Source organism: Somniosus microcephalus, chromosome 7, assembly GCF_052327205.1.
Source record: "Somniosus microcephalus isolate GS21.2 chromosome 7, FLI_Smic_1.0, whole genome shotgun sequence".
Lineage (NCBI taxonomy): Eukaryota > Metazoa > Chordata > Chondrichthyes > Squaliformes > Somniosidae > Somniosus > Somniosus microcephalus.
The window spans coordinates 214061591-214084600 of NC_140993.1; the positions used below are offsets into that span (position 1 = coordinate 214061591).

Sequence of the window (23010 nt, forward strand, 5' to 3'; positions counted from 1 at the left end):
CGACCATAGTCGAATGTCTCCCTGTGACGAATGCAAACATAGAAAAGGAAACACGGAATGACCCGACACTATCACGGGTCTATGATTTAACGGTGAAGGGATGGCCAGCACATGGCGAACCACTGCTGCCAGCATTCTCGCCGAGAAGAGAACAGCTGTCAGTGTGCAGAGGAACCTTGATGTGTGGATCCAGAGTAGTAATTCCACCTAAGTTGACGGATAGAGTGCTCAATGAGCTTCATGAGGGTCATCTGGGTGGGGTAAAAATGAAGAGCTTAGCCAGAGCGTTTGTGTGGTGGCCGGGAATCGATAGAGAAATTGGAGAGATGACCAAGAGCTGTGCAGGATGCCAGAAGGTCCAAAACGCCCCACCACAAGCTCCTCTGCATCCATGGGAGTGGCCCTCATCTCCATGGCAAAGGGTGCACATTGATTTTGCTGGTCCCTTCATGGACTCGATGTTTTTAATTGCGGTGGATGCACATTCAAAGTGGCCAGAGGTAATAAAAATGTCCTCAACCACCACGGAAAAAACTATCACAGTTTTACGAACAATATTCGCCAGGAATGGGCTGCCTGAACAGATTTGCTCTGACAATGGACCACAGTTTGTGTCTGAAGAGTTCCAGAGGTTCTTAAAGAACAATGGTGTTAAGCATTACACATCTGCCCCATATCATCCAGCCACTAATGGATTGGCCGAGAGGTTTGTCCAAACATTCAAGAAGGCTATCAAGGCAATGTGTAATGAAGATATACCCCTACAACACAAGGTGGACAACTTCTTGTTTGCCTACCGGAATGCAACACATGCGGTTACCAACCAAACTCCAGCCATGATGTTCTTCAATCGAAGACTACGATGCCGCTTGGATTTGGTTAAGCCAAACGTCCGAAGAGATGTGGAGAACAGGCAGTTTCAGAATATGAATGAAAGGCCGACCAGGAGTTTTAAGATAGGTCAACCAGTTTTGGCCCGGGACGACCGCACTGAGAAATGGCAGCCAGGAACGATTTGTACACGACAAGGACCTCTCATGTATACCGTGGACGTTGGGGAGAGCATTGTAAGATGCCATGCTGACCAGATTCTAGAGTCACTGGAAAACGTCAACTCCACACCACGATCTGATACACCTGGTAATTAAATCGACGTTCCAATTGCAGCTACCGCAGAACCGGTAATATTGGAAGCAGATGAACCAAACAACGACATTGATTCCGACTCAACATTGCCAGAAGAACCTGTTACCCCAAAGAGGCGTTATCCAGACAGAATCAGGAAGCCTCCTCAAAGACTGAACTTATAATTGCTTAAACTTAACCACTGTATCTAGTAACCGTAATTGTGATTGTAATTCGTTATCATTTAGTTGTTAAATGAATGTTATGTACTGTTTATCTAAAAGGGGAGGAATTGTTGTGTATGTACCTTTAAGAGAATAACTGGTCTCAGACTGCAGTACCGGCAGTGACCACCCCTGCATAAAAGGCGCTAGAGAGCCTCTGTTTAGATTCGTTATGGACTTCCACCAGTAAACATCTGTTTGTTTTCACTCCTGCTAGTCCGTGTCTAAATCATTCACGGACTTAACATAGCCCACAACCCCCAGTCATCCGGGATTGTAGAACGCATGAATCGGACCCTGAAAGAAAGGTTAAAAAAGGAAATGGTGGACTCGCCCCGTAGATGGGCCGAAGTCCTACCGTTGGTTTTGATGGGGATCCGGGCCAGCCAGTCTAAAAGCACGGGGTACTCCCCGTACGAGCTGATGACCGGCAGGGTTATGCGGACCCCCACCCATGTACTAGCCCCGGTGCTCACGGAAGGTCAGCTCAAAGAGGTAAACCGGGACAGGTTTGCCCGAAACCTCTTTGAACACCTGAAGCAGGTCCGTGAGCAGGCGGCTGGGAACATGGGAAGGCAGCATCGGAGTAAAGCACCATGAGTGGGAGATAGGAGATCAGGTTATGGTGAGGAATTATGCCCGAGTAGGTAGTTTGGAACCATTGTACATGGGGCCCTACAGTATTGTAGATAAAGCCAGCCCCATGGTTTACGCCGTGAAGATGCCTCGGCGTACTAAGTGGTTTCATATCAACCAGTGTAAGCTGTTTACGCCCGAAAGGGGAAAACAGCCAGTTGGAAAAAGGTCTGAGGATAAAGATCCTCAGCCTGCAGCAGGGGCGAGTTCACAGACTGCGCAGGCAGGTGATGTGGCTTGCGTCAAGGGAGGGGCCATCCCGCCCATCGATTGGGACACTCCCCCACTCTTCTGTGATTCAGACGAGGGGGAGGGACCTGAGGGCGTAAACCCCGCCCCTAACCCAGGTGTAGAGAGGGAGGGACCTGAGGTCGATAACCCCGCCCCAGACCCAGCCATGGGACCTGGGGGCGGAGACTCTCAGCTCGCAGTAGCAGGCTGCGAAGAGTTACCTGCCCCCAGCCCAGGTTTGGGAGGGGTCAAGCCCGGGGGAGCAGCGGTTCGGGTAAAAGGCCCATCGGCCAAGAAAGCCCCACCCGTCAAAGCCCCTAGAAGGTCCCCACGGACGCCCCAGCCGAGAAAGCCATGGTCACCAGCCCTCCAGTTACCAAGGGCCGCCCCTCGAGTCAGGGAGAGGTCCAAGGACACAGGCCCTCAGCCAGCAGCCACGGGCTGCGAGGGACCAAGAGTCAAGGATGGTGCGGTCACGCCGGGGGTAGCGGCGAGCCGCAGTCCGACCAGGAATTAGCCTGGCCGCCCAGAGACGGGCGGCACATGTATATAGTTTAGTTTAAGTTAAGTTTAAGTAAAGTGTAATTATTTAGCTTAAGTTTGGGTGTTTATAATTTAAGTTAAATAAGGTGATGGGTAGTTTTAAGTTAAGTAATCTGTTAAGAGTGTATCTTTGTGATCGAGGTCGCGGGACCCGACCATGCTTCACCAAGCCAGAGAATCTCTTGGGGACTATCGGGATTATCGGGATGGAATGGATCGTGATCCTACTCGCCCTGATCGGGATGAGTGTGGAGAGGAGGGGTGATGTCCAAGACTCCCACATCTACGGGTGTTTGGGAGACAAGGCGCCCCTGGCGATCGATGGGGGCGGTGAACGGGATGCGGAGGAGATCGCCGTTTACTTCCATGAGGGAAGGTGGCCAGGATGGCTGGGGTTCAATTTGTGTCAGTACTCCAACCAAACCGGATTCACGTACGGGGAGGCCTCCCTCCTGTGCCCCAGGGTACGAGTCGTTACCACGAGGGTCAGCGTCACCGTTGGAAAGAGAATATGTTTGACGTGTAAAGGACACATTCCACTGGATAGGTAGTGGTGGCTCAGAAAGTTGAGCAAGGACATGAGGAACCCCGAAGTCGACTGGGAACGGTTGGGAAACAACACCCATCGGACGATTACAGGGACTCATGCAGGACTAAGCGTGTGTTGGGACAAGTGGTGGGAACCGGATCAAGGGATTTACATCTGTATGTGGGGGTCAGAGGAGGTCTGCCCTGCAGGCATATCCATCTTTTTCCACCGACAGTGGCAAGACGCCGGGGAGGGGATGAAGTGGGATACCAGCCTGAAGGCGTGCGCAGTCCCATACTCTCCGATCCCAGTCAATGCTACTGAGCTGGTAACCAGACCCCGTAAGCCCCTGCCCACGGTGCAGGTGGCAAGGTTACCCAGGGAAGGTTGCCCCACCGCCACCAAGGGACCAGGGAATGGGTTGGCATTAGTCTCCACCAATCAGATGCTGTACCAGGGGGCACACTACGCGGTAGCCTCCATGATTTTAAATCTCACCGAGGTACATTTACCGGAGTGGTGCCCCAAAGAAACAGAGCAGTTATACCAGGCCCTATTAAAGGACATGTTCAAGAAGTTTTACGAGTTTGATTTTGCTCACGTGGACAGGACCGAACTCTACACCACACACCGAGAGTTTTTGGGTAATGCAGGGAGGCGAAGAAGGGGTGTATGGAATGATGTTTTTACTGCGTTTAATACTGGTTCCTCTGTCATCAACAGCTTGGATGACATAGAGTTGCAGACCCAGATAAATGGTTTAAAAACACAGTTAAAGAAGATATTACTGGATGAGAACAAGATGGTGGGCTCGGAGTTGCATGAGGACCAGGCCATGACGGTCCATTTAAAGGAGATCATAGCCGAGTTGGAAAAGCACGCAAAGAAGGTAAGTGCTCTCATAAGGGAGGACAGAAATGCTTCTGACCAGGCTGCGCAGAATGAGGTGTGCGTGTTATATGGGGCGTGGTTACTGGGCGAGGGCCGCAGTAATCTGGAGGATTTAAAATAGGGTTTGGTCCCCTCCTGGATTAGCAACAAGCACCCTGCAGCCCTCCACCCTTTTGAGAATGCATTGAGCCCGTGCCAACTCCGGCTAGCCTCCGAAGCCTACCCAGCCCCCGTGGATTGTGGGCGGTCCAACCACACAATCATGGGAGTAGTAGTTAGGATGCCGGTCATGGGTAGGACAGCCCGACCCGCACCGGTATACAGGGTTGAGAACATTGGAGTCATTCAAGGGGGTGCACACATTTGTTTCACAGCGGTCCTGCCTTACGTCATTAAGTGGGAGCACGCGATGACAGGTGCTGACCTCTCAGGGTGCCGGAGCCGGGGGGCACACATAATCCTGTGTCCCCAGCACTTGAATGCCTTTTCAAAACCGCAGTGTGGGTTCAGAGCTGCTGACGCGAAGCCTATAAATTGTACCATGGAGGCAATGGCACAAGGCCATGTTCCCCCGCAGGTAGCATATATAGGGGGTGGGACATATTGTGTCACCACCGGCGCATCCCACTACCAGCATGGACAGCATAGCTGGTGTCCGGTTAGTGACAACAGCTTCTGTTTTAAACCCGAAGCAGAAGTTCAAGTGGCCCAGGAGCGAATTGTCCCCATTCCTGAACCCTCCACTGTTCACCTCACTGTGAAGGAGAATTTTACAAATTTTCAGAAGTACGTAGCGCTCTTTAGCTACAAAATTCCCCCTCTCCCTGAACACCTTACCAAAATGCTCAAAGCCGTTATAGTTTCGCAGAAACATTTTTACACACTCGAACAGAAAATAGTAGAGATAGGGACTAAGATAGTGGATATAGTGACTCCACACTGGTGGAACATTTTCAGTAATATAGAGGTCCCTTCGTGGATCAGACTGGCTTCCCACATTCTCGTGGTTTGTCAGTTAGGGATAGTGTTGTATTTAGTTTGTATCCAGTGTAAGGGAAAAGGGTCGGTGGTCAGAATTCCGAAACCAGAGAATTTGGAAGGAACACTATGTAAAGGTGGAGGGAGATACGCCAGTTTAAGTCTTTTCCCTGTATTATAAGTAAAGGATTGTTGTTTCATTGTGTTTGTTATTTTTCTTTTGTTGTCTTTTTTGTGCGACGCGGTTTAATAAAGATGTGTGTACCAAGTGGTGCAGGGGTGCTGGACCCCTCCATGCTTGGATGTGTGTGTAAAGTCTGTAATTTTACTCTCAGTATGCTGATGTACACTATATTTTTGCGGAATTGGAAGTGCATGTGTCGTGGGTATATTAGATAGGTAATTACTGGGGAAGGTTGACTATGGAGGGTCAGAAAAATTTTGCTCACCTTAAAAGTATGATACTTCAAGCAAGTTTTAGTATCACAGGGGGGAGTGTAAGATTTGCAAAATTTCTGCATTTCCTCGAAGGCTGTTATTAATAAACGGGACCCTGTGTGGACATTTTAAATCAAAAAGGGTACCCAAAAAGGTATGTGCCGCATGGCAGAAAGCCTGTGGGATTTTAAAATGGACTCTGCAATGCAGACAGCTTGTGGATCGAAACCCAAGCAGCAGTTTCTGTGAAGAGAGACTTTGTGTTTTGAAACCAGACAGGACTCTGAATTATGTATTAGACCGAATTGGAGACGAATCTAAATTCAGTTTAGGCCTATAGTTAAGGCCATCAAGCAGTCTACATATATAATTGGAAACAAATTAAGAGAGCCATCGAGGCTGGACAGGCCCATCAAGGAACATTCATGACAATACAAGTCAATTATTGGGCCAGTAGATGCGATTACCGGCCATCTAAAAACAATTAGTATGGATTGCTACCATTACTTAAAATAGCCCGCCAAGATTAAAACAAACAACTAACCTGATTTGGCGCGCCGATAAGGGTTTTCGAAAAGAGTATAATTGAAGGCCCCCGGGTAGCAACCACTCTCTTCTCTTCTCTCTCTGCTCTTCGGCCCCTCGCCCTCGTGGCTGTCGCTCTTTCCCCGTCCCGTGCTTACCCCCTGGCCTTTGTCCATGCCTTTTGCCACTCCATCTGGAAACCGCCCCGGCACTGCATCAGGCGGACACGGACAATTCAGGCCAGGCGAGGCGGGACGCGACGAGGGGAGGAGGGAAGACCACCTGAGGAAGACCACCTGAGGAAGACCGACTGAAGAAGACCAACTGAGGAAGACGAACTGAGGAGAGGCTTCAAATCATCGGGCCTTCAGCCTCAGCTAACCTGTGACTATCTTCATACAAACTCAAACTGTTGGCCGACGACGAAGAATCATCCCTGCAAGGTAAAGTACCCAAACAGAGGGCTAGATTTTCAGTATAGGCAGTTTTGGGGCGCTGTGTGCTCGCTCCGCCTGCTTCTCTCTGGCCAGAGAATGAAATGCATTCAGCTCTCCTTGCATACAGAGCCGCACTCCCTCCCTTATACAGGAGTGGACGGTGAACTGGGAGATGTTACAGATGTCGCCTGCTCCAGCCTGGAAGGAGCCCAACGCGAAGAAGTTCAAATCACGATCACCTTTACATCCACTGGCAATGCCGTCCTCACCCTGCTCTGAGGCGGCAGGTCTGCCTGCAGCAGGTGGGAGATTTCAGTGAGCACCTCCTTAGTAAAACGGAGACATCACATGCACTGTTTCTCACTGAGGTTGAGGTTGAGGTCGGAGAATTGCACCCTGAAGACCCTGGGTGGATATGGCCTCCTGCTGAGAGCCCTTCTCCCCCTCCTCCCTCTTCTAGCAGCTTTTCCTGCTCTGTGTCGTCTCTGCTCATTCTCCCTGTCATGCTGCAGGCCAAGGAGGATATAAACTACTGCAGTCATGTCTAGGAGCAACTGGTCTGAGCAGACCCCTTGCAAGTCATACCAAGTCCTTGAGCACTTGAGCCACACCACTGCTTGTAAACTTTAGGCAAAGTTAAAGAAGTCTAGAAAGCACCAAACACTTCTCCAAACTCAACAATTAACCTGTAAGTAGGTGACGATCCCTTTAACTAGTGCTGGTTCCTTCCTGCTGTTGAACGCATGTTCTGCTGTGCAAGGTTAAGAAGAAGCGTTTGTTCCCGCGTTGAGGTTGAAAATGGCAGTGCTGGCATCAAATCAGCATTGCATGCTAATTGACATCATGATCTGCAAACTCTGCAACCCACACCAGAAGTGTGCAGTCACTGCTTGGACATCATTTTTGGGCCAACTCAGCACCCGTAGCGCCCAAACAATGGGCGCTATGCAACCGAATTTTTATCCATAAAAATCTCAACCCTATTCCAACCTGCCCACTTCCGGGTTTAACAGAGGCGGGACAAGGGGCAGGCGGCCAACCCGCTTCCAGGAGGCGGGTTGGCCAATTAAATATGGTAATGAGGCTGGGAGCCTCAGATTTAATCTGCTTTGAAGTTTTAACCCTGGCCGGCCGGATTTCGGAGGCCTCGGGAAACCCGGCAGCTGAAGGGAGGTGAGGATAGCTTCAGGGAGAAGGTAAGTCCCTTTACAGCACTGCCTGTGAGCCAGGAGCAGCAGGAGCGCTTCCCCCCAGCAACCCCCCACATCAGACCTTCCCCTCATATACAAAGACCCCTCAGATACGGGGATCCGATCACCCCACTGGATTGGAACCCCCCCCCCCCCCGGGGTCGGGTACCAGATCCCATCCCGGATCAGACCCCCCTCCCCAGAGTCGGAGGTAAGACCCCTCCCTGGGATCGGACCCCTCCCACGCTCTCAGTAGCAGCTGCAGACTCTTTACCTAGGACCGCAGCCTGCTCCAGGGTGCTCCCCGCCCGACTGGAAGCCAAGCCTGTCAATCACGCTGACTTCCAGGCGGGGAACCTGCAGAAAAAAACTACGCACGCTGTGGAGTCAAAACGCCACATCCTGCGGAGAAACCCAGACTTCCAGGTATCCCGACCTAGACTCTGCCCCATAGCTGATGCAACCCGCCCCTGTCAAGATCGGGGCCATCGTTCCTCGGTCTAATTGAGGTACGCTGTGTGGTTTCTGTACAACCTGTTGCATGGATATTGGCACCTTTATTGACAACTCCCCTTGGCATTCTTGCACCAACCTCCCATGCAGCATGGTCCTCTCTGTCCTGTTGCTCCTGTTACTCAGGATCCTCTTCCTCCTCCACCCCCAATCTCTGTCCAATGTGATTGAATTTGATACTGCCTAGAGTATTCACTCATGAAGATTCATGTGAGAATTAATTTTAATCACCTGCTATTTCCCGATTCTTTCATAACATTTCAACTCAATGTATCCCTTGGCTTAAAAGATCTATCTAGCCTTTCATCGATTGTGTTTCTAACTTATTTTCTTTTTATTTTGATCAGAACCTCAAGCCTCTTCCACCATTCAATTAGATCATGTCTGATCTGTATCTTAACTTTATCTACCCGCCTTGGTTCCGTATCCCTTAATATCCTTGCCTGACAAAAATCTATCAATTTCAGTTTTGAAATTTTCAATTGACCCCCAGCCTCAACAACTTTTTGGAGGAGAGAGTTCCAGGTTGCCACTACCCTTTGTGTGAAGAAATTATAATGTTATGCCCCCTTGTTCTGGACTCCCTACCGGAGGAAATAGTTTCTCTCTATCTACCGTATCAACTCCTTTAATCATCTTAAACACCTCAATTACATCACCCCTTAATCTTCTATACTCGAGGGAATACAAGCCTAGTTTGTGCAACCTGTCCTCATAATGCAACCCTTTTAGACTTATATCATTCTGGTGAATCTGTACTGCACCCGCTTCAAGGCCAATATATCCTTCCTGAGGTGCGGTGCCCAGAACTGAACACAGTACACGAAATGGGGTCTAACCAGAACTTTTTAAATCTGTAACATGACTCCCACCCCTTTTGTATTCCAGCCCCCTTGTGATAAAGGCCAACATTCCATTAGCCTTTTAAATTACTTTTTGTACCTGTCCACTAGACCCCATGTACTTGGACCCCTAGCTCTCTCGGCTCCTCCACAGTTCCCAGCTCCTCACCATTTAGAAAATACTCTGATCTATCTTTCTTAGGTCCAAAGTGGATGACCTCATATTTCACCACATTGAACGCCATCTGCCACAGTTTTACCCACTCACTTAATCTATCAATGTCTCTTTCTGCTCTCAACTACACTATTTACTGTGCCACTTAACTTGGTGTCATCAGTACGCTTGGATATACGGCTCTCTATTTCTTCATCTAAGTCATTAATAAATATAAAAATTTTGAGGCCCCAGTGCAGATCGCTGAGGGACACCACTAGCCACATCCTGTCAATTTGATTACATACCCAATGGGTCAGAAATTGCAGTCATAGAAACATAGAAAAATAGGAGCAGGAGTAGCCATTCAGCCCTCCGGAGTGCGCCTCTGACCCACGAAACAAATACGAAAGTACCTGCTGGCGGACAGGCTGCAAAACTTTGCAGCCTCAGGCCTCGCGGCGGAGGTCAACGGAATGGCCCTCAGATCGCAGGGAGGTGTGGAACCATTCCTGGGATCATGTGGGCCTGGTCCTCCAATCAATAAGCAGAATTCCATTTCAATCATTTATGAAAGGAATCCCCTAATGAGATGCAATGGAATCCCAAAATGTAATAATTATAGAATTACACAGAATTGGAATTTTATTCATAATTACCTTCATTCCATCAACTTCAATAAAAATGTAATTTTTTGATAATTTTATAGACCATTAAAACTGTAATCAGGGCCAATATTTGCATAAACTCATTTAATACAGTGTATGTATAATTTAGGATATGAAAATGTTTAATTTAGGCCTTAGATATCCCCTTGCGCTGATGCAAACAGGCATCAACCATAAGACTTACACAGGCAATTGCTGGCCAGTCACTGGGCAAATAGTCCAACTCTGCGCCAGCGATTGCTTTCTTGTGGCCCCCACAGATAGCCTGTCTACGCGTACGTGGACAGGCCGCATGCTCCGGATTTTGCGCATGTGCAAGCGCAAGCTGGCCATTATCCCTACTCTCTGTCTCCTACCTCCGAATCAATTCCCTACCCATGTCAATAGGTTGCCTCCAATTCAATGTGTTCTCATTTTTGTTAACAGTCTCTTATGTGAAAATGTATCAAATGCCTTCTGGAATTCCATATAAACAATATCCATAGACACTCCCTTATCTACTGCTTTAGTGACCTCCTCAAAAAATTCAACTAGGTTTGTTAGACATGACTTACCTTTTAAAAACCCATGCTGGCTCTCCCTGATCAGCTCATATTTGTCCAAGTGCTCAGACACCAGTGCTTAAAAGCAAATTCTAGTAACTTCCCCACCACATACGTTAAACTTATAGGTCTATAATTTCTGAATTTATCTCTCCTACACTTCTTAAATAATGGAGTGACATTGGCTATTGTCCAATTCAAGGTGACAATTTCTAAATCAAGAGAGTTTTGGCAGATCATGATTAGGGTTGATGATTGTAGCACGTTTGATTTAGTCTACATGGATTTTAGCAAGGCTTTGACAAGGTCCCACATGGAAGACTGGTCAGAAAAGTAAAAGCCCAAGGAAAAGTGGCAAGTTGGATCCAAAATTGGCTCAGTGGCAGGAAACAAAGGGTAATGGTCGACTGGAAGGCTGTTTCCAGTGGGGTTCTGCAGGGCTCAGTACTAGGTCCCTTGCTTGTTGTGGTATATATCAATGATTTAGACTTCAACGTAGGGGACATGATTAAGAAGTTTGTAGATGATACAAAAATTGGCCGTGTGGTTGAAAGTGTGGAAGAAAGCTGTAGACTGCAGGAAGATATCAATGGACTGGTCAGGTGGGCAGGAAAGTGGCAAATGGAAATCAATCCGGAGAAGTGTGAGGTAATGCATTTGGGGAGGGCTAACAAGGCAAGGGAATACACAATAAATGGTAGGATACCGAGAAGTGTAGAGGAACAGAGGGACCTTGGAGTGCATGTCTACAGATCCCTGAAGGTAGCAGGACAGGTAGATAAGGTGGTTAAGAAGGCATACAGGATACTTTCCATTATTAGCCAAGGCATAGAATATAAGAGTAGGGAGGTTTTGCTTGAACTGCATAAAATACTAGTTGGACCACAGCTAGAGTACTGCATACAGTTCTGGTCACCGCATTACAGGAAAGATGTGATTGTACTTGAGAGGGAACAGAGGAGATTCACAAGGACGTTGCCAGGACTGGAGAATTTTAGCTGTGAGGAAAGATTGGATAGGCTGGGGTTGTTTTCTTTGGAACAGAAGAGGCTGAGAGGAGACTTGATTGAGGTGTATAAAATTATGAGGAGCCTTGATAGAGTCGATAGGAAGGACCTATTTCCCTTAGCAGAGGTCAATAGCCAGGGGGCATAGATTGAAAGTAAAAACAGAAAATGTTGGAAATACTAAGCAGGTCAGTCAGCATCTGTGGAGAGAGAAACAGAGTTAACATTTCAGGTCGATGACCTTTCATCAGAAAGTTCTGATGAAGGGTCATCGACCTGAAATGTTAACTCTGTTTCTCTCTCCACAGATACTGCCTGACCTGCTGAGTATTTCAAGCATTTTCTGTTATTATTTCAGATTTCCAGCATCCGCAGTATTTTGTTTTTGTATTAGATTTAAAGTAATTGGTGGAAGGATTAGAGGGGAGTTGAGGAGAACTTTTTTCACCCAGAGGGTGGTGGGGGTTGTTATGTCCGTGTATCTTAATGTTGTGTCCTTCAATAATCAGACAACAGACTGCAGGGAACGATTCAACAGGTGTTTACTGAATGAGGGTTACTCTAGAACTAACTGTACAGATCACTACTCAGGGTTTATATACAGGTGTGGTCACTGCCGGTACTACAGTATACAGGAGCTGTAAAAAGTAGTTCTCTCCCTTAAGGTATATATACATTACATACATTACAATTCCTCCCCTTTTAGATTAACAGTACCATAATACTCATTTAACAATTAACATTTTTAATATACAATGTTATATGAAAATAGTCCATTCATATATTCAGTCTCTGGGGAGGCTTCCTGATTCTTTCTGGATAACGCCATTCCCGAGTGTCTCGCTCTTGGTGCGGAGGCGATTCTAGCACCCTGTCGTCAGTTGATTCATCAGCATCCAATGCTATTGTTTCTGAGGTAGATGCGACCTGTACGTCGGGTTCCTCACCAGGTACGTATGGCCAAGACATGGGGTTGACTCGTTCCTGTGACTCTAGGATCTGGTCAGCATGGCGTCTCACAATGTTCTCCCCAACATCCACTGTGTACATTAGTGGCCCCTGCCGTGTGCATATCGTTCCTGGTTGCCATTTCTCTGTTCGGTAGTTGTGGGCCAAGACTGGTTGCCCTACATTGAAGCTCCTTGTCGGCTTCTCATTGATGTGCTGGAATTGCTTACTCTGAACATCTCTTCGTACATTTGGTCTGAGCAAATCCAGACGAGATCTCAACCTTCGGTTAAAGAACATCATGGCCGGGGCCTGGTTGGTGACTGCATGTGTCGCATTTCTGTAGGCTAACAGGAAATTGTCCACCTTATGCTGCAGTGGAATGTCGTCATCGCACATGGCCTTTACTGCTTTTTTAAAGGTTTGTACGAACCTCTCAGCCAATCCATTTGTGGCTGGATGATACGGGACGGATGTGTAATGCCTTACCCCATTCCTTTTCATAAATCTTCGAAACTCTTCGGACACAAACTGTGGTCCGTTATCAGAGCAAATCTGCTCTGGCAAGCCATTCCTGGCAAAAATGGTCCGTAGGACTGCAATAGTTTTCTCCGTGGTGGTGGAGGACATTTTGATGACCTCAGGCCATTTCGAGTGTGCATCCACGGCTATTAAAAACATTGAGTCCATGAATGGACCAGCAAAATCAATATGCACCCGTTGCCATGGAGATGAGGGTCACTCCCATGGGTGTAGAGGGGCATGTGGTGGTGCATTTTGGACCTTCTGGCATCCTGAGCAGCTCTTCGTCAGGTCCTCAATTTGCTGATCGATCCCCGGCCACCACAAATAAGCCCTAGCAAGGCTTTTCATTTTCACCCCTCCCAGATGACCTTTGTGAAGCTCATTGAGCACTCTCTCCCTTAACTTGGGTGGAATTACCACTCGGGATCCACACATCAAGGTCCCCTGGCATACTGACAGCTGTTCTCTTCTGGATGAGAATGCTGGGAACAGTGAGTCGCCATGTGCTGGCCATCCCTTCACCGTCAAATCATATACCCGAGACAGTGTCGGGTCATTTCGGGTCTCCTTCTCTATACCAGCGTTAATTACTGGCAAGCATTCAATTATAGTCGAATGAAATATTTTGACAGGATCCACTGCTGGTGCTTCCTCTGCAGTAGGCAGTGGCAGGCATGATAGCCCATCAACGTTTCCATGCTGTTTCGTGCCCTTATACTCGATTTCATATTGGTGCGCCCCTAGAAAAAGGGACCATCTTTGTAGCCGTTGCGCAGTCATCACCGGAACGCCCTTCTTTGGATTAAAGATGGAGACAAGTGGTTGGTGGTCAGTCAGCAAGGTGAACTTCTGCCCGTGCAGATAGTGATTGAACTTTTTCACTCCCCACACTAGGCTGAGGGCCTCCCTGTCAATCTGGGCATAGTTACGCTCGGCTGAGGTTAGTGACCGAGCCGTCCGGGAATTTGTGTGACAGCACCGCTCCAATGCCATAGGGTGATGCATCACACGCCAACCGAATTGGTAGTGCTGGGTTGAAATGAGCCAACACCTCTTTTGATGTGATCAATGCTTTGCTCTTCTGGAAAGCTCGTTTACATTCGTCACTCCACTTCCATGGTTCCCCCGTTTGCAGTAGGGTGTTCAGTGGGTGTAGTACGGTAGACAAATTCGGCAAGAACTTATGGTAGTAGTTCACCAGCCCGAGGAACGACCTCAGTTGTGACACATTTTCCGGTGCTGGAGCCTTGACTACTGCCTCAATCTTTTCAGGGGACTTATGTAACCCCTCTTTATCAATAACGTGGCCACAATACGAGATCTGCTTCTGGAAAAACTCGCATTTGTGGCGATTAGCTCGGAGCCCATATTCCTTCAATCTAGTGAGCATCTGCTCCAGGTTGGCGAGGTGATCACTGTCATTTTCGCCCGTGACCAGGATGTCGTCCAAATAACACTGGGTCCTTGGAATCACTTGCAGGACTTGTTCCATTGCCCTTTGCCAAATAGCCGGAGCTGATGCTACCCCGAACACCAGCCGGTTGTACTGGTAGAGACCTTTATGAGTGTTGATCGTGAGGTACTGTTTCGAGGCTTCTTCTACCTCCATTTGCAGGTACGCCTGGGCCAGATCAATCTTAGTGAAGTGTTTCCCTCCAGATAGCGAGGCGAAAATATCTTCAATCCGCGGAAGCGGATATTGTACAGTGTGAAGGACTGGGTTCACTGTCACCTTAAAGTCCCCACAGATGCGAACCTTCTTTGGTTCCCCAGGCGTATTACTCAACGACCTCTTCATTACAGGAACGATGGGTGTAGCCCACTCGCTCCAGTCCACTTTGGACAGTACTCCTGAACGTTCCAAGCCTTCCAGCTCTGCTTCGATGGCTGGGCGGATCGCATAAGGTACCGATCTGGCCTTAAAAAACTTTGGGCTTGCATTTTCCTCTATTTTGATCATCGCTGTTATGCCTTTTAATGTTCCGAGTCCCAGCTGGAACACTTCTTGTGCGTCAGTTAGCATTTTTGACAGTCGTCCAGGTGTGATGTCGTCATCCTTTTTGGCATCTACAGTCAGTGCTTGTATGGAATGCCAATCTAGCTGTATCTTCCGGATCCATTCACGTCCTAGTAGTGGTGGTCCTCCATCTGGCAATAAATATAGGTCCATTTTTGGTGTTTCCTTGCCGTTATATATAACGTTCACCCTTATTTTTCCTTTGGGGTAGACTTTTTGCTCCGTGTACGTCTTCAAGACAATCTTTGTATCTCTCAAGGGTATATGTGAGAATAGCCGCTTGTAGTCCCTTCGGTTTATGACTGTTAGGGCTCATCCTGTGTCCAATTCCATTTTCACTTGGACTTCTGCTATCTTGAGCATGACCCAGATAGTTTGGTGATCCTCCGTTTTGATCACATTATGTAGTTTCAGACAACCCAGCTCCTTGCTTCCGGAGTCTGTATCACTCTTCTGTTCGTCTGAACTACTCTCTGTCACCTTTTGTACCTGTGGAGATTTCTTGCTGCTGGTTTTCTTTCCCGACCTGCAGACTCTTGCTATGTGTCCTACTTTTCCACACTGTCTGCACTCTTTGTTCTTGAACCAGCAATCATTATGGTCATGTGTTGTTCTGCCGCAGCGATAGCACTTCACTGTTCCGTATGACATTTCATTTGTGCCATATTCTTGCGGTCTCCGTTTTATCTCTGCAGCGCCCCGTGCTGCTGCTTCATGTGATACTGCAATGCTGAAAGCCTTGTCCAGTGTAAGATCCTTTTCTGATAGATGCCGTTTCTGGGTTCCTTCACTTTGAAGCCCAGACACAAACTTGTCCCTTAAAGTATCTGCTAGTCCCGTTGCAAACTGGCAGTGTTTCGATAGCTTGCGCAGTTCCGTTAAATGCTCAGCATTACTTTCATCTTTATGCTGGTTCCTTTTGTGAAACTTAAATCTTTCTGCTATCAGCAGTGGTGTGGGGTTTAAGTGGTCCTGTAGGATTAACACTATGTTTTCAAAATCCTTTTCTACTGGCTTCTCTGGGGTTACTAGGTTTTGTAGTAAGCCATACGTTTTTGCACCCATTGAATTCAACAATATCAGCACTTTCTTGTCATCTGGCACTTCATTCGCCTTGCAGTATACTTCTATGCGTTCGACATATGTCGTCCAATCTTCGACTTCATTGTCGAAAGCTGTGATACTGCCACTCTTCAGCATTTTTGGGTGTGGTTAGACTGGCTTAAAATGGATTCTCCCATGCTTTCCTTTCTTCCCCACTGCGGCTTAAAATGGCGTCTCCAACGCTGCTGCCAGCGCCGCTCTCAGCGGTCCTCGTGGCAAATGGCGACGCCCTGTGGGTTTCGCGTGCTGCTCCTGCGCTGCTGCCAACGCCGCTCTCTGCGGTCCTCGTGGCAATGGCAGCGCCTCGCATTTTCCTGCACGCCTCTCTCCCCCGTTGATGCTGCTCAGCCCTTGAACACCGGCTGCGCTCTGCTCTCTCTCATCTCTCTCCCCCGTTGACGCCGCTCGGTCCTGAACACTGGCTGCGCCCTGTGCGCTCTGCCCTCTCTCTCTCTCCCCCGTCGACGCTGCTCGGCCTTTTTCTGTGCCACTCGGTCGGGCTCTAGCCCGCCGCTGTCCGGGAAGGGTCTACTTGTTGCCAGCCCGTTTCGCTGGACCACCGTGACTGGAAAGCCAAGCCTGGCTCTCGACAGCCTCCCCTGCGATGCTCAAATCTCCGCTGGATGACTGGACGGTTGCCCGTGGTCGATGCCCGTGCTTCTGGACTCGACCTTCTTCCACTGTTCTCCAGGAGCGAATCCCTGGGAGGTGATGCAGAGTTGCAGGTAGGTTCGAATCCCCCTCGTCGCCAATGTTATGTCCGTGTATCTTAATGTTCTGTCCTTCAATAATCAGACAACAGACTGCAGGGAACGATTCAACAGGTGTTTACTGAATGAGGGTTACTCTAGAACTAACTATACAGATCACTACTCAGGGTTTATATACCGGTGTGGTCACTGCCAGTACTACAGTATACAGGAGCTGTAAAAAGCAGTTCTCTCCCTTAAGGTATATATACATTACATACATTACAGGGGTCTGGAACTCACTGCCTGAAAGGGTGGTAGAGGCAGAAACTCTCATCACATCTACAAAGTACTTGAATATTCAGAGCGCTAAACAATTTTGAGCGCATTGGTAACGGCACTCTTTAATCATAGGCTGCTTCCCTCGCTTAAAGGGAATGGCCAATGATGCTGCACAAGCTAGTTGTTGTCAGTTCTGATTTGCAAGGCGACCTGGGTGACGGCCATTACAGCCCAAATACTCTCACAAAGTGGAGGGCTTGGACATCTTGCACCAACGAAACATTAAAAACTTTGCGCAGGCACCAGACTGGTGCAAATAATAAAGGTTGCGCTAGCTGAAAAGCATTCCATTTAATTAGGGCAGCACGGTGGCATAGTGGTTAGCACTGTTGCCTCACAGCGCCAGGGACCCGGGTTCGAATCCGGCCTCGGGTGACTGTCTGTGTGGAGTTTGCACATTCTCCCCGTGTTTGCGTGGGTTTCCTCCGGGTGCTCCAGTTTCCTCCCACAGTCCAAAGATGTGCGGGTTAGGTTGATTGGCTATGATAAATTGACCCTTAGTGTTAGGGGGATTAAATACGTGGGGTTACGGGGATAGGGTGGGATATGTGTTGGTGTAGGGGTTACGGGGATCGGGTGGGATATGTGTCAGTGCAGGCTTGATGGGCCGAAATGGCCTCTATCTGCACTGTGGGGTTTCTGTGATTCTGTGATTCTGTGAATTACCACTCCCGAAGCGGCCAGCCGAGCTCACAATGCCTCCTCTTGCTGATATTGTCGGCGCGAGGCAAAAAATCAGGGGGCGAGAGTCAATTTTCCATCTGGGGTGATAACGGGGCACTGCGCACTTTATGATGTCACGATCTATGAGGTGCTAGAGGCCCAGGCGCTACCGGCACTGAAGTTCGCGGGTGTCGCTGCATTTGCTGCACCCTATGGCCGCAAAATTTGGATCCTTAGCAAACGTTTTTTCGGCACTACAAGTGCCATTTTGGTTGCAAAATGACCTCTGTGGTGCTGCGCACACTTGTGTGGCAAATTGTGCTGGACGCCATAATGGTGAGGATGTTTGCGCACGTGCAGTGAACGCCTGCCGGAGGTATGCCATGCAGGCAGATCAAGAAGTCAATCAGCGAGCAACATTGATTTGATGCTAGCAGTGCTCCAGCTAACTGATGCGCCTCAATAACTTCAAGACTCAAAGTTAACTGAATAAAACAAGGCTTTTATTAGCAAAGAAAGATGCCTGTGTCTTCACCTAGCTTCACCTAGCTTTCTGCTGTTCTGCTGCAAGACAAGCCTGGGCTTGTCTTAAGTAGGGCCAGGTATGGGCGGAGCCGACACACAAAGCGGGCGGTGCACTATACACAATACAAGGTAAAACACCGGAGCAGGCAATACAATATATGTAGTTAACTACAGAGTCTGATGAATGACATATTTCATCACACTAATGCCCTCGCTTAACCTCGCACAGCTGAATACGCGTTCAGCAGCAGGAAGACCTCCCACCAGCGCTAGTTAAAGGGATCAGCACTAATGTTCCCGCTAAGCAGCGTGGTCACATGGCCACACAGCGGTCTGGAGATCTCTCACAGGCTGCTCACCAGCCTTTACATGGGAGAAACCACGCATGTGTGTAAATTTTAATGGGCTGCATAGCCAGTTAAAGGGACCGCGCACAAAAAAAAATACAGGGAACATTGATCATCACCTACTTACAGGTTAGTTGCTGATTGATTTCTACTGGCTGTTGCTACGTTCTACAAGTGTTCTGTGCTTTCTATAGTTGTTTAAAGTCGCTAACGTCTACAGCAGGGTCTCTTAACCCTTTTGCTTCTGAGGCCCCCCTCCCGTGTTATAAAAATTCCAAGGATGCACTGTAACGCAACACAAGTATCTTTTCTGTATAAAAAATACAACCAGCCCGAAATAAACCTGCTGGATCAGACAGAACACTGGAAACCGGGTACCCTTGCGTGCATGCCGGAGTGCAAAGCACCGATTGCTTTACTGCCTTGCCCATGTGACGGAACAGGAAGGGTTCATGGGAGCTCTAGTGTAGCTAATGTTTAACATATCCCATACATCCTTGCGACAACGGCACCTGCCAAATGCCCGACCGCTCCCAGCACGCCTCTGCAACACATCACAAAACGATGTCCGTTCTAATTGGACAAAGTTACTGTCTTTCAAAGGGAAGATCAGGTCTTTCAGCCCCTCCCCCTTTTCTATTTAGGCTCAGGGTTTTTTTTTCCACAGGCCCGTTTATATTTAAAACCACTTTAGTGTCACTTTAATTTCAAAATTAGTTTAGTTTCACTCCAAGCCCATTCTCGGTGTGTTATTTTGAATACTTTCTATCGCCTGCCACAACAGGAGGGACGCTGTTGATGATGTCCTGAGGGTGCTGCTTCCCTTTTTTCTCCTCTCCTTTATTGTAACATTGGCAGCAATGTTCCCTTTAAGCTTCGCACCCAGCAGTCACGCAGCGCTCTGCAGCTCCTGCGCAGGCGGCTCACCGGCTTTTAAATAGGACAGACCACACATGCGCGATATTTTGAATGGGCCGCACGGACCACAACAAAATTAAAGGGAACATTGATTGGCAGCATCCTCTTCTTTAGTGAAGACAAATGCAAAGTACTCATTCTGTATCTCAGCCACGCCCATTGCTTCCACAAGAAGATCTACTTTTCGGTCTTTAATCAGCCCCACCTTTCCTTTGACTGTCCTTTTACTCTTTTTGGCTGCAAAATTCGGAGGCCTGAGCAGAGAGAAGCAGGTGGAGCACGCATATGGCGCAGGACATGGTGCAGGACACCACCAACTGCATACACGTGGCCTTGTGGGCACTGCATAACAATCCTGAGATGTTCTGTAACTGCAAAGGCTACCACTTAATGGGCAGTTGTTGTGCGACCACGCACGCTATCCTGACAGTAGTCATGAGGCCTTCATCCTGCGCCAGTTTGGTGTGCCAGCAATCTTCCAGCCACCACATCAAACCCGAGGGTGGCTGCTCAGAGACAAGGGCTATCTGCTCTGCACTTGGCTCATGACTCCCCTCCTCAACCCCACCACTCGTGGCCAGCACTTGTATACTGAAAGCCATGCTGGAACATCATCGAGCAGACCATCAGGGTTCTCAAGCAACGGTTCCACTGCCTTGGCCACTTGGGAAGAGGCCTCCAGTACTCGCCGGAGCGGGTGTCCCATTTCATGGTCGTGGTCTGCTGCATCCTCCACAACTTGGCCATTATGAACGCGCAACCTTTGCCACCACGGGTTCTGCGACCACCTCAGGAGGAGGAGGAGGAAGAGGAGAAAGAGAAAGAGGAGGGCAAGGAGCAGTAGGAGGAGGAGGAAGGGAGAAGACAGGCAGCACATTCCCATTCCGGAGTGCTGTCCATGAGCGCCTCATCAGACTCCGGTTCCAGTGAATGAACCCCCAGATCCCTGTTGCTTACCACGTCCCCATCATACCATCCCCCTGTCATGGAACATCACAGCATCCTTCTGGGAACAAAGCTGAACTGAGATCCACCACAAAACATTCATTACAAACATAATTTATAAATTTATCAAGTTCAAATCAAAAGAACAAGGTCAACTAATCACCCTTGTGTATTCCCTTAGTGTTTGTCTTTCGTGTGCCTTCCCCTGTCCTAGTCCTCCTATGCAGTGCTACCCCAGTGGCTGCAGCATGGCTGGTGGAAGGCTCCTGACTTTCAGTGGGGGAGGCTACAGATGGGCCTTGCAGAACGACCTTGAGCAGCTCTGGCCCTAGAAGACCCAGCTGTAGACTGCACCACCTCGGCATGGGTGGCATCTGTCTGGGCTGGCTGGATGACAGACAGCAACAAGGGCAATGGCGGAGTGGCAGTGTTGGGAGGGCGAATGCTGTCATCCTGAGAGAGAACAGCAGGTTCCTGCTCCACTGACCCACTGCCACTCCCCCGGGGCGGCGCCTCAGCATTCCTAGCAATCTGTTGGAGCAAAGCTTGCTGGACTGCTGTGATACCCTGCAAGCCCCTCTCCACACTCGTAAACCCAGCCACGATGGCAGCAATCTGAGTTTGCGTGGCGTCAAATCGAGCCTGCAGGAGAGCAGTCTGTGCTTCCACTGCAGCACTGAGATGTTGGGCCACTTCTGCCTGTGTTGCAATGGAAGCTGTGACATCGCCCATCACACGCAGTATCATGGTTGGGTCCACAAGTTCTCTAATGGAGTTGTCCATCACTTCCATCCTGGAAATAATGGGCTCCAAGCTCTGTGCAAAGCCCCATGCAATGTTGGAGCCGGACTCCTCCATGCTCCTTAACACTGACAAGAGTCTCTCTGGCAGGCTTGCCATTGCACCCAGCATTTCTGTGTGCATGTCCATCACCCTTCTTGCGAAGGGCACCCCATCGAGGTCATCATCTGAGTCCTGTGCAGCAGAACTCGTGTGCGAAATCGCCCTCCGGGGAGCTGGCACCTGAGCTACCCTTTCCCCCCGGCCTGGCTGCAGCCCACTCATGCCCGGTGCCTCGCCCTGTGCAGATCCTGCCTCTATACTATCCTCTACATTCCGTGCAGTGCCATTTTCTGAGCTAGTGTCTGCGAGTGTCAGATGCAGTGCCGATGTGTCTTCTTCTTCTCCTCCATCACTCTCCTCCTCCAGAACATCAGGGACAGGCTGGGCTGCTGGCAGTTCTTGGTTATCTGAAAGGAAAAATGCACAAGTGTCGGGTTGTGGTGATTGGAGGAGGGGGGGAAGCAAGATATCCATGCATACACCATCAGCAACTTGTAAATGAGAAGAGATTGTGGGATGAGGGGGAAGTGTGATGTGAGAAGAAGGATTAGGAATGAGAATACTGTCATCATCAACAATGCTTTCCACTTCCACGCTCGCCATGGACTCTGTCACTACCCCTCCAATTATTCTGAGCACTGCTTCCTCCAGGTCTGTCAGGTTCTCAATTCTGGCTTGCCCTCCACTCATCTGCTGGTGCTCTTGGCGGTTGTGCGCCACCTTGGCCTGCAAGATTAAGGGACGTGTGTCAGTGAGTGTGGTGCAATGTGTTTGGATGAGGTGCCTACCATGGTTGAATGGCTGACAGTGAGTGCAAGGTGTGAGATGTGGGTGTGAGTCTTGCAGCAGTGGTAAGTGTGTCAGAGTGAGGTGAAGCTCTGATTGTGAGGTATCAGTGATGGTTGCTAGAGATTGTTGGTAGGTGAGTGCTGGGGGTGAGGTGCATTGAGCAGTGTGTGAGGCTAGTGGTGCAGATGGTGGGAGACAGCATTTGTAGGTGCATTCACTGACCTTGACCAGTTGTGTGATGTCATTAAACTTCTTGCGGCATGGGATTCAGGTCCTGAGGACAACACTCGTGACACTGACAGCTAGCTAGGTCAAACATTATTGGCTATTAGACTGCACCCGATATTGGCCCCTTAGTCTCAGCTCCCTTATCCCCTCCGTCAACTGCTTTACAGACATCCGTAAACTTTTTGTTTATATTCTCTTCTCGACAACGGTTAGCTGCCGCTCTCTTTTTCCCATAACGTACTGAAAAAACTTTTACCTCATATTTGAAATTGCCCCACCAAACTCTTCTTTCTTTCAAGAACAAAGGTTCCTTCCGAGCATTCTTTATTATATTTAAAATCCCCTCTTTATAAGCAATTTCTTTCAGGTATTGATTGTTTAAAATCCACAGCCCTGAACCGATCTTAACTCTGTTGTTCCTAATTCTAAGAACCAAAGCCGAGTGGTCACTAAAAAATACTTTTTTATAATAAATCTCCATCACCTCAGTACTTAACCCTTCCCGCATTAACACAAAATCTATTCGGCTCTGTTTTAAAACATCACCCACCCAACCTGTTCTGGAGAACTCCCTTTTTATGGGGTTCTGGTCCCTCCATAAGTCTCTCAAATTTAAATTTGCCATCATTTTTACAATCATCCCTCTGGAGTTAT

General features: G+C 48.7%; 1 pseudogene; it reads right to left on the reverse strand.

Annotated features, from left to right (window-relative positions):
* The window catches only part of LOC147115104 (uncharacterized), an 88255-nt pseudogene that overhangs the window by 60425 nt on the left and 4820 nt on the right, over nucleotides 1-23010 (reverse strand).